At 42.5% G+C, this 17,296-nt stretch overlaps 1 protein-coding gene across 3 annotated transcripts in view; it reads left to right on the forward strand.

Annotated features, from left to right (window-relative positions):
- The first annotated feature begins 344 nt into the window (after nt 1–344).
- The window catches only part of LOC114695184 (zinc finger protein 883-like), a 39,185-nt gene continuing 22,233 nt past the window's right edge, over nt 345–17,296 (forward strand). For 2 of the 3 annotated variants that reach the window (XM_028872391.2, XM_037207734.1), the window contains exon 1: nt 345–657. The gene's annotated coding sequence lies outside the window, so the exon portion shown is untranslated. The remainder of the gene's footprint in view (nt 658–17,296) is intronic. The other variant, XM_037207735.1, reaches the window with a different exon arrangement.

A 17,296-nucleotide genomic window follows, 5' to 3' on the forward strand; every position in this document is an offset into this window, starting at 1 on the left:
GTTCCTCGTCTAATTCTGTGGCTAGAGACACAAGCACCGGAATACTGAAGTGGGTGCACCGGGCCCGGGACTCAAACCGGGAAGAAGAGCAAGGGCGTGTGACATGCGCTGACAGGCCTGTCCTGTGTCCTGGTCCTGTGTCCTGGTCTGCCTGTCGCCTAACAAGGCTAGTGAGCCGGCTCCGGTCAGGTCTGCCCAGACTCTAAAGACTCTTGATCGACTTGGGGCAAGAAACTCATTTCCCTGCCCGAAGGGTCTCCGGGTCAACGGAAGCACCGGAAGCCGGAGGAGACGGGAGCGGAAAGCGGAAGTGACATTAGCCACCCTCCGCGGTCTCTTCGCCCGTCGACCTGGGTGAGACATCGGTGATGCCAAGAAACGAATTTCTGTCCCTGAAGGTCTTCCAAACCGCCTGAGCGGGAGCCGGAAGCCGTCCTGTAGCCTCAAGGCGGAAGCGGAAGCGCTGTCGGCGTTGCCTTCCGTCTCTCCCGGCGGGGGATTTGGAGTCCGGTTGCTCGGCAGAGGCGGCGCCCGGCAGGCGGCCTGGGGGAGGCGGGCTTGGACCTCGGCCTTGCGGACCCGCGAGCGCCCCCAGGATCTCCGCTGCGCGGTTAGTTCTCTGGCGTCCTCAGGAGCTGGCGGGTCCGGCGCCTTCAGGTGAGTGAGTGCGAGCTGACAGCCGCCGAGAGAGCGTTGCCACCCTGTATTCACAGACAAATGTGTCATCAGAATTCGGCGTCCTCATCGTTCCCTGTTTCCAAAACTCAGTAACATTAGGGTAGGAAGCCGCTTTCTTAGTTGTCAGCGTTCATGTAAACGCGTGTGTACTGAATGAGAAACAGGGTTCAGTCATTCTGTCCATCTGAACTTCTTAGGTCCTGCCCACAGGGGTTCAGAGCAGGGCCTGCAGGATGAAACGGTGGAGACTATTAAAGTCTTAGGATTGGTTTGTTTTTGCAATAAATAAATAAATAAATAAATAAACAAACAAATAAATAAAATAAAAAATAGTGTTTGGGTGAGGTGTGTTGATGAAAAAAAAATCGCTCTCACCTCAAAGATAATAAGAGTTTATTCTGAACCAAATAATGACCATGATCCGAGAACATTTGTTGCCCAAGTAACATGTTCCAGTGTGGAAGTGGTTACATGATTTCTTTTTCTTTTTCTTTATTTTTCTGCGAGCCAGGCTACACAGTGAGAGTGACACTGTCTAGCCCTGGCTGGCCTGGAACTCCCAGAGTAGATCAGGTTGGCCTGGAACAGAATTTGGCCTGGCTCTGTCTTCGGAGTGGTAGGATTAAAGGCATAGGTGACTACGCTTGGCAATGTGAACGTTTTATAATTCTAGACCAAAAGTCATATATCAAGGCAACTTCAAAACCTTGGCGGAAACACCAGGTAAAGTTGGGTTACAGCCAGGCCATAACAGGTTGTTACCCATTGGGCTGGTGGAGGCTAGTGTCCTGCTAAGAATACTGAACAAAGTTTTTACCTGTGTATAGGAGGGCTACTGATATTTTTTGAGTTGATCTTGTATCCAGAAACTTTACTGAAGGAGTTTATCAGCTGTAGAAGTTCCCTGGTAGAGTTTTTGGGGTCACTTATATATACTATCATATCATCTGCAAATAGTGAAAGTTTGACTTCTTCCTTTCCAATTTGTATCCCTTTGATCTCCTTTTGTTGTTTTATTGCTCTAGCTAGAACTTCTAGTACTATATTGAATAAATATGGGGAGAGTGGACAGCCTTGTCTTGTTCCTGAATTTAGTGGTATCGCTTTGAGTTTCTCTCCGTTTAATTTGATGTTTGCTGTTGGCTTGCTATAAATTGCCTTTATTATGTTTAGAAATGTTCTTTGTATTCCTGATCTTTCTAAGACCTTTATCATGAAGGGGTGTTGGATTTTGTCAAAGGCTTTTTCAGCATCTAATGAGATAGATAATTGTTTTGATGTATTCTTGGATTTGGTTTGCCATTATTTTGTTGAGTATTTTTGCATCAATGTTCATGAGGGAGATTGGTCTGTAGTTCTCTTTGTTGCATCTTTGTGTGGTTTGGGTATCAGGGTAATTGTAGCATCATAAAAAGAGTTTGGTAGTGTTCCTTCTGTTTCTATTGTGTGGAACACTTTGAAGAGTATTGGTATTAGTTCTTCTTTGAAAGTCTGGTAGAATTCTGCACTGAAACCATCTGGTCCTGGGCTTTTTTTAGTTGGGAGACTTGTGATGACTGTTTCTATTTCTTTAGGGGTTATTGGTCTATTTAAATGGTTTATCTGGTCTTGATTTAATTTTGGTATGTGGTATTTATCGAGAAAATTGTCCATTTCTTCCTCGTTTTCCATTTTTGTGGAGTACAGGTTTTTGAAGTATGATCTGATGATTCTCTGGATTTCCTCGTTGTCTGTTGTTACGTCTCCCTTTTCATTTCTGATTTTGTTAATTTGGGTACTCTCTCTTTGCCTTTTGGTTAATTTGGCTAGGGGTTTGTCTATCTTGTTGATTTTTTCAAAGAACCAACTCTTTGTTTCATTGATTTTTTTGTATTGTTCTCTTGTTTTCTATTTCATTGATTTCAGCCCTCAATTTGATCATTTCCTGGCATCTATTTCTCCTGGGTGAGTTTGTTTCTTTTTGTTCTAGAGCTTTCAGTTGGGCTGTTAATTCATTGGTATGGGATTGCTCCATCTTCTTATTTGTGCATTTAGAGCTATGAATTTTCCTCTTAGCACTGCTTTCATAGTGTCCCATAAGTTTGGGTATGTTGTACTGTCATTTTCATTGAATTCTAGGAAATCTTTAATTTCTTTCTTTATTTCTTCTTGACCCATTGATGTTTCAGGTGGGCATTATTCAGTTTCCATGAGGTTGTGGGTTTTCTATAATTTTTGTTGTTGTTGAGGTCTAACTTTAAGGCATAGTGGTCTGATATGATACAGGAGGTTATTCCAATTTTTTTTTTGTATCTGTTGAGATTTGTTTTGTGGCCAAGCATGTGGTCAATTTTTGAGAAGGTTCCATGGGGTGCTGAGAAGAAGGTATATTCTTTTGTGTTAGGATGGAATGTTCTTTAGATATCTATTAAGTCCATTTGAGTCATAACATCTGTTAGGTCCTTTATTTCTTTGTTAAGTTTCAGTCTGGTAGATCTGTCTTTTAGTGAGAGTGGTGTGTTAAAATCTCCCACTACTAATGTGTGGGGTTTGATGTGTGTTTTCAACTTTAGTAGTGTTTCTTTTATGAATGTGGGTGCTTTTGTATTTGGAGCATAAATGTTTAGAATCAAGACTTCATCTTGGTGGATTTTTCCTGTGATAAATATGTAATGTCCATCCTGATCTCTTTTGATTGATTTTAGTTTGAAGTCTATTTTATTAGATATTAGGATAGCTACACCAGCTTGTTTCTTAGGTCCATTTGCTTGGAAAGCCTTTTCCTAGCCCTTTACTCGGAGGTAGTGTCTGTCTTTGAAGTTAAGGTGTGTTTCTTGTATGCAGCAGATGGATGGGTCCTGTTTTCTTATTCATTCTGTTAGCCTATGTCTTTTTATAGGCGAGATGAGATCATTGATATTGATGGATATTAATGACCAGTGATTGTTAATTCCTGTTATTTTTTGTGGTTGTGTTGTGTTGTCCTTCTTTGGTGTATGTTGGTGTGGGATTATCTATTGCTTGATTTTTCATGGATGTGTTTAGCTTCTTTGGGTTGGATTTTCCCTTCTAGTGCTTTCTGTAGGGCTGGGTTTGTGGACAGGTATTGATTAAATCTGGTTTTATCCTGGAATATTTTATTTACTCCACCTATGGTGATTGAGAGTTTTGCTGGGTATAATAGTGTGGGTTGGCATCTGTGGTCTCTTAGTGTTTGCATAAGATTTGTCAATGACTTTCTAGCTTTCATAGTCTCTATTGAGAAGTCTGTTGTTATTCTGATAGGTTTGCCTTTATATGTTACTTGGTCTTTTTCCTTTGCGGCTCTTGATATTCTTTCTTTGTTCTGTGTGTCTAGTGTTTTGATTATTATGTGGCGAGGGGACTTTTTTTTTTGGATCCAGCCTATTTGGTGTTCTGCAAGCTTCTTGTACCTTCATAGGTATTTCTTTCTTTAGGTTAGGAAAGTTTTCTTCTATGATTTTGTTGAATATATTTTCTGTGCCTTTGGCTTGGTATTCTTCTCCTTTTTCTATCCCTAATATTCTTAGGTTTGGTCTTTTCATGGTGTCCCAAATTTCTTGGATGTTTTGTGTTACGACTTTTTTTGTCTTTAGTGTTTTCTTTGACTGACGAATCTATTTTCTCTATTGTGTCTTCAGTGTCAGAGATTCTCTGTTCCATCTCTTGCAATCGGTTGGTTATGCTTGTTTCTGTAGTTCCTGTTCGTTTAGTCAGGATTTCTATTTCCAGCATTCCCTCAGCATGTGTTTTCTTTATTGTCTCAAATTCATTTTTCAGATCTTGGAATGTTTCTTTCATCTGTTTAATTGCTTTTTCTTGGCTTGATTTGATTTCTTCCCATTTTTTGTTCGTTTTTTCTTCCATTTCTTTAAGGGAGTTTTTTATTTCCTCTTTAATGGAGTTTTTCATTTCCATTTAAGGGAAGTTTTCATTTCCCCTTTAAGGGATCTTTTTATTTCTTCTTTAAGGGCCTCTATCATCTTCTTAAAGTCATATTTAGGGTTAATTTCTTCTGTTTCTTCTGTCTTGGTATGTTCAGGTCTTGCAGGTGTAGAATCACTAGGTTCTGATGTTGCCATATAGGTCTTTATGTTGTTGCCTATAGTTTTGCACTGGCGTCTACTCATCTCTTCCTCTGCTCGGTGCAGGTGGTGTTTGTGTCTGAGAGTGCCTCTTTTATTCTAATTTTTAGTCTTGGTTCACTAGGAGTTCTTGGTTAAATTGGTGCTATTGGGCTGTTTCTTCAGGAGCAGCTGATCTCAGTCGGTGAATTATATACTTATGATTCTGGTGATCTGGTTTGGTGACTGGGTAGCGCCTTCTTCTGTGTTCCCAGGTCACATTTTGTTCATTCATCAACTCCTCAGCAGATCTTGTTTCTTCAGACTTCAGACTGTAGGGATCTGAATCCTCTCCTGGATGGATTTCAGCTGAGCGGGGTAGTCTCACCAACACCTCCAAGTTGTTGGGTTTCACAGGATCAGCAGCTGAGCCCTGGGTCGGCCTCAGACAGAGTGTTCAAATTCGTTCTGGTTCCTTCCCACGGAGATAGCTTCTTCCCCAGGTGTTGGGGTTAAAGGTGTCCCTGTTCCAAGCTCTTGATTAAGAGCTTGTTTTCACTAGCTCTTCAGCGGGTAATAGCTCAGTTTCTGGTCTTTATTGTAACTGCGTTTCGGCCGCCGCCTGCTTGGCCTGCCTGCCTCCACTCCGGGCCTGCCTTCCTCTGCTGGGCCTGTCAACCTTTGCCGGGCCTGTCTACTTTTGTGGGCTGCTGCCGGGCCTGTGTACCTCTGTGTGCCACCGCCGCCGGGCCTACCTGCCTCTGCTGGCCGCTGCTGGGCCTGGCTGTCTCTGCCTGCTGCTGCCGCTGGGCCTGTCTACCTCTGTGGGCCACTGCCGGGCTTGTCTGTTTGTGCTGTTCGCCGCCGCCAGGCCTGTCTGTCTCTGCGGGCCGCTGCCAGGCCTGTATGTTTCTGCCGGCTGCTGCCGGGCCTACCTGCCTCTCCTATTTTAATTCTTAACCAACTGCTCCCTCCACGCCCTCCCCCCACCCATATCTGGAGAGAATGTAGGGCAAAAGGTCAGGTAATTTATTTAAAGCAGCTATCAGCTCCAATACCTCTAGAATATGTATATAGGCTATATAAATAGGCATACGATTTTTCATATTCCTGGGCTCTTCAATACAACTAATTTTATTTATTTTATTACTTATTTATAATACTTATTAACTGATTTTATTCGCTAGTTTTTTTCTCGATACATAGGAATTCTGTATTTTGGTGTATGGTGTAGTATTTTTACTACCATTTGTACAATGTGTAATGACCAGAAGAAGGTAATTGTCTTGTCTACAATCTCAATCATGTTTCTTTGTGTTAGGAACATTGAAAAATCTTGTTTATATTATTTGTCTTGATTTTTAAGGATTTTATTTATTTTTATTTTTGTATGTGAATATTTTGCTGGCATATATGTATGTGAACCATGTATATACAGGTGCCCAAGTCAGAAGAGTAGTCGTGTGCCACCATGTGAATCCTGAGACCCACACCTCAGTCCTCTGCAAGAATAGCAAGCACTTTTAACAGCTGAGTCATTTCTCCAACCCGTTAGTTGTTTTGGAATCTTCAATTAATGGTTCTCAAACAGTTTTCCTGCAGTGTTATAGAACATTAGGATTTATTTTTCCTATTCAACTATACTCTTGTAGCAGTTCATTTTAGAAAGATTTTCCTGTGAGAATAAGAAAAGAAATAGGGCAGGAGTCTTATTATTTTGAGATTAGGGCCATCCCAGGGAGAGACTGCTCAGGGGCACCAGGACTAGCTCCTTCCTTATTTTGCTTTATCAGCCAGAGAAAGAAAGTGAACACTTAGAGGGTGGCTAAAAGCCTAGAACAGAATAAAACCAAACAAAGGTGAGAGAAGAGACTGGACTCCTGCTGACTGAGAATACAAAGGAACTTTAAACACAGTGCACATGACAGATTGAGTGAAGATAACGAGAGCCGTATATCCATTTATCCGTCCGTCCGTCCATCTGTTCTTCCTTTTTTCAGTGCTGGGGATGAAACCTAGGTCCTTGAGCATGCTGGGCAAGTGCCCCACTCTGAGCTGTACTCTAGGCTGTTCTTAGTGTAATATCAGATCCTGAGACACTAGAGTTGAAAATACAGGGTAATCAAATGTATTCTATATAAGAATATTTTCCATATGAAGTTGAGTATTATTCTTTCCAGGTCTGTGAAGAATTGTGTTGGTATTTTGATGGGGATTGCATTGAATCTGTAGATTGCTTTTGGTAAGATTGCCATTTTTACTATGTTAACCCTGCCTATCCATGAGCATGGGAGATCTTTCCATTTTCTGACATCTTCAATTTCTTTTTTCAGGGACTTAAAGTTCTTGTCATATAGGTCCTTCACTTGCTTGGTTAGTGTTACCCCAAGGTATTTTATATCATTTGTGGCTATTGTAAAGGGTAATGTATCTCTAATTGCCTTCTCAGCTTCTTTGTCCATTGTATATAGCAGGGCTACTGATTTTTTTGAGTTGATCTTGTATCCTGCTATGTTGCTGAAGGTGTTTATAAGCTTTATCAGTTCCTGGGTGGAATCTTTGGGGTCACTCAAGTATATCATGTCATCTGCAAATAGGGAAAGCTTGACTTTCCAATTTGTATCCCCTTAATCTCCTTATGTTGTCTTATTGCTCTGGCTAGAACTTCAAGTACTATATTGAATAAGTATGGGGAGAGTGGACAGCCTTGCCTCATTCCTGATTCTAGTGGAATTGCTTTGAGTTTCTCTCCATTTAATTTGATGTTGGCTGTTGGCTTGCTGTAAATTGCCTTTATTATGTTTAGGTATGTTCCCTGTATTCCTCATCACTCCAAGACTTTTATCATGAAGGGATGTTGGATTTTGTCAAATGCCTTTTCTGCATCTAGTGAGGTGATCATGGAATTTTTTCCCAAGCATTTAGAGCTGCTGTACGGCATAGGGATATTGTATGCTCATCATAAGTGGCTTGTACATTCCTGTCAGCAAAACATCCCTCACCAAGTATTTGATCTTGGGAGATCACAAAACCTCTGAGTTTACCTTGTTGTTCTAAATTTTTTGCCTCTTCTCTCAACCAGCTCTCCACTGTAGCTGCTGGCTATATTCTAGAACAGCTGAAATTAACTGATGCCAATCATCTGGGATGATTCTATGTGAGGTAGACCATGAATTTAACATCTGTTTTACGTATGTGGAATGTATCCCATACGTAACTACTGCTTCCTTTATATTTTTAAAGTCCCTTGTTGAAATTGGTTGTAATGTATATGTCATATATGGCTCGGGGTGTGTGTCATCTGCTGGCTTCTCATGGACGATAACAGGATAAGCCATTGTATGAGAGCCGTTTGGAGATGTTACAACCTCTATGGTCTTGACCTTCTGCTTATTAGTTCCCTTGTCATGTTTACTGAAAGTTTCTTCTAGGGCTTGCAAACGAGCACCTAGGGTCTGTTCTAGGGAGTGAACCTCCTCTCTTGCAAGGGACTCCAGATTTCTCATGGAATCATAGACATTTTTATTTTCCTCAGAAGCACATGATTCCATGGACCTTATCTTATCAATTAATGATAATCTTTCTTCCTTATGCAATGTCTGAGTAGCCATAACTTCACTCTGGAGAGTTAGTGTTCTATCCATTAGATATTCATATTTATTATCAATAAAATCAATTTTGGGTACAAGCCTGTTTTGTAAATCCTGATTAGCAGATTCTAGAGAAAGAATCTTTTCCTGTAAGCCTTCATTACTATCTTTTAAAGCAGATTCCAGAAAGAGAATCTTTTTCTGTAAGCCTTCATTGCTATCTTTGAAAGCAGATTCCAGAAAGAGATTCTTTCTCTGTAAGTCTTCATTGCTATCTTTCAAAGCAGATTCCAGAAAGAGAATCTTTTTCTGTAAGCCTTCATTGCTATCTTTGAAAGCAGATTCCAGAAAGCGATTCTTTTTCTGTAAGTCTTCATTGCTATCTTTCAAAGCAGATTCCAGAAAGAGAATCTTTTTCTGTAAGCCCTCATTGCTATCTTTGAATGCAGATTCCAGAAAGAGATTCTTCCTTTGTAAGTCTTCATTGCCATCTCTTAAAGCAGATTCCAGAAAGAGAATCTTTTTCTGTAAGCCCTCACTGCTATCTTTGAAGGCAGATTCCAGAAAGAGACTCTTTTTCTGTAAGTCTTCATTGCTATCTCTTAAAGCAGATTCCAGAAAGAGAATCTCTTTCTGTAAGCCTTCATTGCTATCTTTTAAAGCAGATTCCAGAAAGAGAATCTTTTTCTGTAAGCCTTCATTGCTATCTTTGAAAGCAGATTCCAGAAAGAGATTCTTTTTCTGTAAGTCTTCATTGCTATCTTTCAAAGCAGATTCCAGAAAGAGAATCTTTTTCTGTAAGCCTTCATTGCTATCTTTGAAAGCAGATTCCAGAAAGCGATTCTTTTTCTGTAAGTCTTCATTGCTATCTTTCAAAGCAGATTCCAGAAAGAGAATCTTTTTCTGTAAGCCTTCATTGCTATCTTTGAAAGCAGATTCCAGAAAGCGATTCTTTTTCTGTAAGTCTTCATTGCTATCTTTTAAAGCCTGTATCAGTCCCAATAATGACTCATCTTTGTTCTTATTATTAAAGCAGTGTTTGAACACTGTGTGAATTATTACGATGAATGCCAAAATGGTACAGGCCAAATATGCCTGAGGAAGGTCATATATTTCCAGGAGAATGTCATTCATCATACAGGCAAAAAGGTTTTTAAATTCTTGTGAGGTAATGTTGTCGGCCATATTACAAGAATTACTCAAAATTTGTTAGTCAATTTTAAGATGTAAAATTATCAAGTACTTTTACTTGAAATAAAATGCTGGTTTGCTTATCTTACCTTTCTGTGGTAAGGGGGGTGTAGTAGCGCTTTTCAACCAGCAGGCGGCGCTGGTACAGCTCCAAAGCAGGGCCTGCTGGTGACCTTGGCTGGCGGCAGCTGGAGGCAGATGGCGGCAGATGGCGGGATGGCCCGGAGCAGGGAGCCGGATACCTCACTCGCAGCGGTTTTTCACTGGTCTCGGGGCTAAGCTAGGGAGCCGAGATTGGACTAGCTGCTCCCCTTTTCGGGAATGGACTGGTTATATGGAACTTTGCAGGCGGGTTTAGGTACCCGCCAGCCTGGGAGGAAGCTGAGGGCAGGAGCCGCCCAGGCCTTTGGAATTTGCCCCACGTTGGGCGCCAGATATTGGGGAAAATTATAAAGGCCACTCCACATAGTTAAAAGGAAGATTTATTTAGTGGATGACTTACAAATGAAGGAATGGATAGGTTGCGGGGGTCTGGGGAAGGTGTATCGCAATCCAGTGGTGTTCTCTGGAGCTCTGCACAGTCAATCTCCACCGTCCAGGGTCTAGGCGCAGAGAGCGCGCCCAGAGAGAGAGAGCGCTCGCCCATCCAGCTCTCCGTTTTCCAGCACCTCCCCTCGCCCCGCCTCGTAGGCGTGACAGTTGCCAGAGTCTCAATGGGGGTTGGAACTTCCAGATCCAAGCTGGAATGGCTACCCACTACAATCTCTTATGTTGTCTTATTGCTCTGGCTAGAACTTCAAGTACTATATTGAATAAGTATGGGGAGAGTGGACAGCCTTGCCTCGTTCCTGATTTTAGTGGAATTGCTTTGAGTTTCTCTCCATTTAATTTGATGTTGGCTGTTGGCTTGCTGTAAATTGCCTTTATTATGTTTAGGCATGTTCCCTGTATTCCTGATCGCTCCAAGACTTTTATCATGAAGGGGTGTTGGATTTTGTCAAATGCCTTTTCTGCATCTAGTGAGATGATCATGTGGTCTTTTTTTCCTTTGAGTTTGTTTATATGGTGTATTACATTGATGGACTTTCGTATGTTGAACCACCCTTGCATCCCTGGGATGAAGCCTACTTGATCATGGTGGATAATTGTTCTGATGTGTTCTTGGAGTCTGTTTGCCAGTATTTTATTGAGTATTTTCGCATCAATGTTCATGAGGGAGATCGGTCTGTAGTTCTCTTTCTTTGTTGCTTCCTTGTTTGGTTTAGGAATCAGGGTAATTGTAGCCTCATAGAAGGAGTTTGATAGCCAACAGAATCCTGTACAATAAAACAACCTCTGGAGGCATCACGATCCCTGACTTCAAGCTCTACTATAGAGCTACAGTAATAAAAACAGCTTGGTATTGGCAGAAAAACCGACATGTGGACCAATGGAATCGAATTGAAGACCCTGACATTAACCCACACACCTATGAACATACAATTTTTGACAAAGAAGCCAAAAGGGTACCATGGAAAAAAGAAAGCATCTTCAACAAATGGTGCTGGCATAACTGGATGTCAACGTGTAGAAGGCTGCAAATAGATCCTTATCTGTCACCGTGCACAAAACTTAAGTCCAAGTGGATGAAGGACCTCAACATAAATCCAGCTACTCTGAACCTGCTAGAAGAGAAAGTAGGAATGCTTGAATGCATTGGCATAGGAGATCACTTCCTAAATATAACACCAGTAGCACAGACACTGAGAGAAACAATCAATCAATGGGACCTCTTGAAACTGAGAAGCTTTTGTAGAGCAAAGGATACGGTCAACAAGGCAAAGCGACAGCCTACAGAATGGGAAAAGGTCTTCACCAACCCCACATCTGACAGAGGACTGATATCCAGAATATATAAGGAACTCAAGAAATTAGACATCAAAACGACCAACAGTCCAATTGAGAAATGGGCTTTAGAACTAAACAGAGAATTCTCAACAGAGGAAACTCAAATGGCTGAAAGACATTTAAGGAATTGCTCAACATCCCTAATCATCAGGGAAATGCAAATCAAAAGGACTCTGAGATACCACCTTACGCCTGTCAGAATGGCTAAGATCAAAAACACTGAAGACACTTTATGCTGGGGAGGATGAGGAACTAGGGGAACTCTCCTCCACTGCTGGTAGGAATGCAAGCTTGTACAACCACTTTGGAAATCAATATGGTGCTTTCTTAGAAAATTGGGAATCAATCTCCCCCAAGATCCAGCTATACCACTCTTGGGCATATACCCAAGAAATGCTCAATCATACCACAAGAGCACTTGCTCAGCTATGTTCATATCAGCATTTTTTGTAATAGCCAAAACCTGGAAACAACCTAGATGCCCTTCAACTGAAGAATGGATAAATAAAATGTGCTACATATACACAATGGAATACTACTCAGCAGAGAAAAACAATGACATCATGCAGTTTGCAGGCAAATGGATGGATCTAGAAAAAATCATCCTGAGTGAGGTAACCCAGACTCAGAAAGACAAATATGGTATGTACTCACTCATAGGAGGATGCTAGATGTGGATCAAGGATGACTGGACTGCTACTCACATCACCAGTGAGGCTACCTGCAAAACGGGACCCCAAGAAAGACACAGAGAAATGGATGAGATCTACATGAACAGCCTGGACATGAGTGGGAGCAATGAAGAGCGAGGGTCGAGGGAAAGAGAGTGGGAGATCCTAGCTGGATCAAGAAAAGAGAGGGAGAACATGGAATAGGAGACCATGGTAAATGAAGACCACATGAGAAAAGGAAGAAACAAAGAGCTAAAGAGGCCCACAGAAATCCACAAAGATACCGCCACAAAAGACTGCTGGCAATGGTCGAGAGACAGCCGGGACTGACGGCCAAACACCCTAATAGTTGGGCCAGAAACCCCATCCAAGGACTGAGGAATCTGGGTGCAGACATCCACGGCTAGGCCCCGGGTGGAGCGCTGGGAGTCTAATTAGTGAGAAAGAGGAGGGTTTATATGAGCGAGAATTGTTGAAACCAAGGTTGGATAAAGCACAGGGATAAATAACCAAATGAATGGAAACACATGAACTATGAACCAAAGGCTGAGGGGCCCCCAACTGGATCAGGCCCTCTGAATAGTTGAGACAGTCGATTGGCTTGATCTGTTTGGGAGGCATCTAGGCAGTGGTACCAGGTCCTGGACTCGCTGCATGAGTTGGCTGTTTGAAACCTGGGACTTATGCAGGGACGCTTGGCTCAATCTGGGAGGAGGGGACTGGACCTGCCTGGACTGAGTCTATCAGGTCGATCCCAGTCCTTGGGGGAGACCTTGATCTGGAGGAGGTGGGAATGGGGGGTGGGCTGGGTGGAAGGGGAGGGGGGCAGGAAGGGAGAGAACAAGGGAATCTGTGGCTATTATGTAGAACTGAATAGTATTGTAAAATAAAAAAATAAAAAATAATAAAAAGATTATTTTATTATAAATGATATGACATATATATGATTAATTGCACATATGAAAAATAAAAGTTCCAATACTTAATCTCATTCTAAATAGAAAACTTACGTATTAAATTTGTGTGTAATAAAAGAAATTCAGAAGGCTGAGGCAAGGGATCACCTCTTTTGCTTGGGCAACATAATACTGAAACCCCTCTCCCTCAAAAGAAGGAAAAAAAAAAGATCAAAGGGCACTGATTCGGTTTAGGGCCTTTACTCACATGTGCTAAAAGTAGCCAACTGACAAAATTCATGAAATTCATTAATTCTAGGACTCAAATTATATTTATACCATAGGATATTATTATTATTATTATTATTATTATTATTATTATTATTATTATTTTCTTTTTTGAGACATGGTCTCTCTATATAGCACTAGCTCTCCTGGAGCTCACTCTGTAGACCAAGATGATTTCAAAGTCACAGAGATCCACCTGCCTCTGCCTCCCAAGAGCTGGGATTAAAGGCGTGTGCCACCATGCCTGGCTCATCCTGTCAGATTAAAACATGTGTTTCTATAGCCTTAAGAATTAAAATGGAGCAATTGGTATGTTTCACTCTTAACTGTGGACTTGCTTGAATTTTATAATAGTCACAGTACCCATTGCCCTAAAATGCTTCAAATACATGCACAACAGAATAAGAAATGTTAAGAATCAAATTGGTCCCTTTTTTTCTGAATATATGGAAGATAGAGTTTTTATGTTTTGCCCCTGCTGGCCTTGAACTCACTCTCAATTCTTACACCAATGTTATTTATTAAGTGGTACTGTTCACCGTGAGAGAAAAGTCACGAGGTACAACAAAACCCACTATTAGAGTTTGTTAAGGGAAGGGAATAGGAAAGATATGCATAGGCCTATGGAACATGATTGCAGGAAGAGGGGGGATGAATAAGCGGAACCCGGTTTTATAAGTTCCCCCAGCACATGTGCATATGGCTTACATAGCTACACCACACATGCACATATATTACATGTTCACGCTGTGCACAAATTATGTGATCATGCAGTGCTTAGATTATGTAGGACATATGGCCCTGGGATGACTAAGCATCTTGCCAGCGCATGCTCAGTCATGTAGCTGGTTAGGAATTCTGACATTCCAGACTCTTTTTTTTTTTTTATAAAAAATGGCGGATGAATGGGAATGGGGGCGCTGTGTCTCCTGAACCTGCTTCTAGGTGACTCAGTGGGTGTGGGTTAACTTTTGGGGGTAAGGAAGGGGGCTATGGGGGTAGCCAGATGTCCTGAGGTAGTGAATTGTCCTCCTCTGCTTTGGGAATCATCCATCGTCTTCTGCTGTTTTGGGCTCTGTGACTGTTTGAGTCTGACAAGGTGCTGGTGAGGCAGAAGAGGAAGTTTAGAAAAAAAATTTACCTTGGGGGAGGTCCCTGAGGGATCACAGGGTAAAGGAGGGGGTCCCAGACCAAAAAAGTTTGAATTATACTTATCTGAAGTGGATCTGACCTGTCCAGGTGGATTCAAGCTGGCTCTGGAGCTCAGAAGAATTTTTAAACATATTAAGAAGCAGCACAAGGAATTTAAAATCTTGAGCTGGTAACCATTATAATGTTTAGTATTCTGCTATCAGAATTTTATTGGTTAGTGTTGGCAACAGAGGGAGAAAAACCTGGAGCATGCTTTTTTTCTGAGAAGTCAGAAATGATAGGCTTAAGTCCTCTAAGACTCTGGAGTGATAAAAATAAATGGTGTTTTGTTGTCTGGTCTGATAGACACAGGTGCGGATGTTACCATAATTGCACCAGAATTTTGGCATCCAACTTGGCCTCTTCAGGAGGTAAACGTTCAACTGTTAGGAATTGGGACATTATCTCAGGTGAAACAGAGTGCAAGATGGCTGGAATGTATAGGATGGCCTCTCATAGTTATTGATTTAAAAGACTGTTTCTTTTCAATACCCTTACAAGAAAAAGACAAAGAAAGATTTGCTTTCACAGTGCCTACTTAAAATAATTCTCAACCGGTTAAAAGATTTCAATGGAGGGTCCTCCCACAGGGAATGTTGAATAGCCCAACTCTGTGCCAGTAGAAGAGGAGGAGGAGAAGAGGAGCTGCTGATGACTCTGTAGTAAGGCAGTTGCGGGGAGCAAATGAAATAAAAGCTCCTGCCTTAGCTAGAAAATCTTGTCCCATTAGGGGCACAGGGCAGGTTGGCACAACTGAAAATGTGTGGGTGAGAGGGATACCCCTGAAAATATAATTAAGTGGTGGGATCTGGTGAGATAGGTAAGGCTGTCCCCCTTCCCCAACAATAGGGAGATGAGAAGGAGAGGTGTGACCCCAAAACTCCCTCAGGACTGAGAAGTGGCTCCTTTGTCCAAAAGGAAGGAAATGGATTGCCCTGATACTGCAATGGCTACACTGGGTTCCCTATGTGAGACGGCACCTTCAATTGTCTATCACCAAGCCTAGGAGATCCTCTAGAGGGTGGTCTTAGTTTGATGTTCCCATGCCATGAGGTGCATGGGGGCAGTCAACTGACCAGTGTCCCACTTGGTGGCACTTTGGACAAGGCCCAGATGGTGACTCAAGTGGGGCAGGGCAGGCACGAGCCCAGTGGCCTTCTCTACCACACTTAAAATAGGGACCTGGAGGCCTTTGGGCTGCTGGTCGGATAGCATGTGTCAGCATTCTGTTTATGGGCTTTCTCATCTCTCCCATGGTACACCTTAAATACCACAACTAAGACTTCTGCCTATGGAGCAAGAGACCCTCTCTCCAGATGCTTAAGTTTAGCCCTGATGTCGGGGAAGCTCTGTGAGACAAATACAGAGCTGTCTGCCCTCTGGGCCCTCAGGATCTAGGCTAGTATACTGTAAGAGAACCTTTGTAAGCCATTCTGAAAAACGAGACTGATTTTCTTCCTTATCTTGAATTACGTTTTTTAGCTTTTCATAATTTACTGATTTGAGGGCAGCCCTACGAAGATCTGCCAGGAGGCAGGTTATAAATCGATCCTTAGCTAGAGAACCACCCGGGATATTGTAATCCCAATGTGGGTCCTGATAGGAAACTGCCTCGGCCCCTGATGGATGGGCAGCATTAGTCTGATGAACCTCGTCTCCATGAATCCTGGCCTGATCCCAAACTCGTCTGTGCTCCTCAGGGCAGCTTGAGAACAAGTGTCAGGAGGAGTGAAAGTGGGAGCCAGAGTTGGGCGGTTGGAGCGGCCTGATATCGGAGAGGTAGAGGGGGCTAGAGGAAGAGCTGAAGGGGCAGATGCCTGAGGAGCGGGAGCAGGAGGTCGAATAGGTGGGGGTTCAGAGCAGAAGTTAGAGACCCTTAGGTTCAGGTTGCATGGCTAGGAGCATAAGGGCAGGAGAGAAAGAATCAAGAAGGCAGGGTTTAGAACTTAGGTTAAAAAAAAATCCTGGATATAAGGTAAATCTTTTCATTTGCTTGTTCACTGGCAGAAGTTACATAATTCCCATAAAATTTGGGGTTCAAGGAGCCATTAATTGGCCATTTTTTATTGTTATCTAAGGGATTTTTAGACCATTTCTTTCCTTTTTTTTAATCATTAGGAAATTTTCTATTCATTTTACATACCAACTACAGATCCCCCCTCCTCTGACCCCAGCCTCCCCTCTTAACCCTCCCCCCATTCCCACCTCCTCCAAGTCAAGGTCTCTCATGAGGAGTCAGCAGAGCCTGGTACATTCAGTTGAGGCAGGTCTAAGACCATCCTCCCTGCACCAATGCTGCACAAGGTGTCCCACCATAGCACTGGACTCCAAAAAGCCTGTTAATGCACCAGGGACAGATCCTAATCGCCCTACCTGGGGGCCCCCGAAACAGTTCAAGCTAAACAACTGTCTTGTGTATACAGAGGGCCTGGTCCAGTCCCATGGGGGCTCCACAGCTATTGGTCCACAGTTCGTGGGTTTTCACTGTTTTGGCTGGCTGTCTCTGTACATTTTCCCATCATGATCTTGATGTCCCTTGCTTATAGAATCCCTTCCTCTCTCTCATCTATTGGACTCCTGGAGCTCAAGCTGGTGCTTGGCCGTGGATCTCTGCATCTGCTTCCATCAGTGACTGGATGAAGGCTCCATGATGACAGTTAGGGTATTCACTAATCTGGTTACTGGAGTAGACCAGTTCAGGCATCCTCTTGAGTGTTGCTAGTAGTCTAAGGTGTGGTAATCCTTGTGGATTCTTGGGAACTTCCCTAGCACCCTGTTTCTTCCTATTCCCATGATGTTTTCGTTATCATGATATCTTTTTCCTTGCTCTCTCACTCTGT

Source organism: Peromyscus leucopus, chromosome 7, assembly GCF_004664715.2.
Source record: "Peromyscus leucopus breed LL Stock chromosome 7, UCI_PerLeu_2.1, whole genome shotgun sequence".
NCBI lineage: Eukaryota > Metazoa > Chordata > Mammalia > Rodentia > Cricetidae > Peromyscus > Peromyscus leucopus.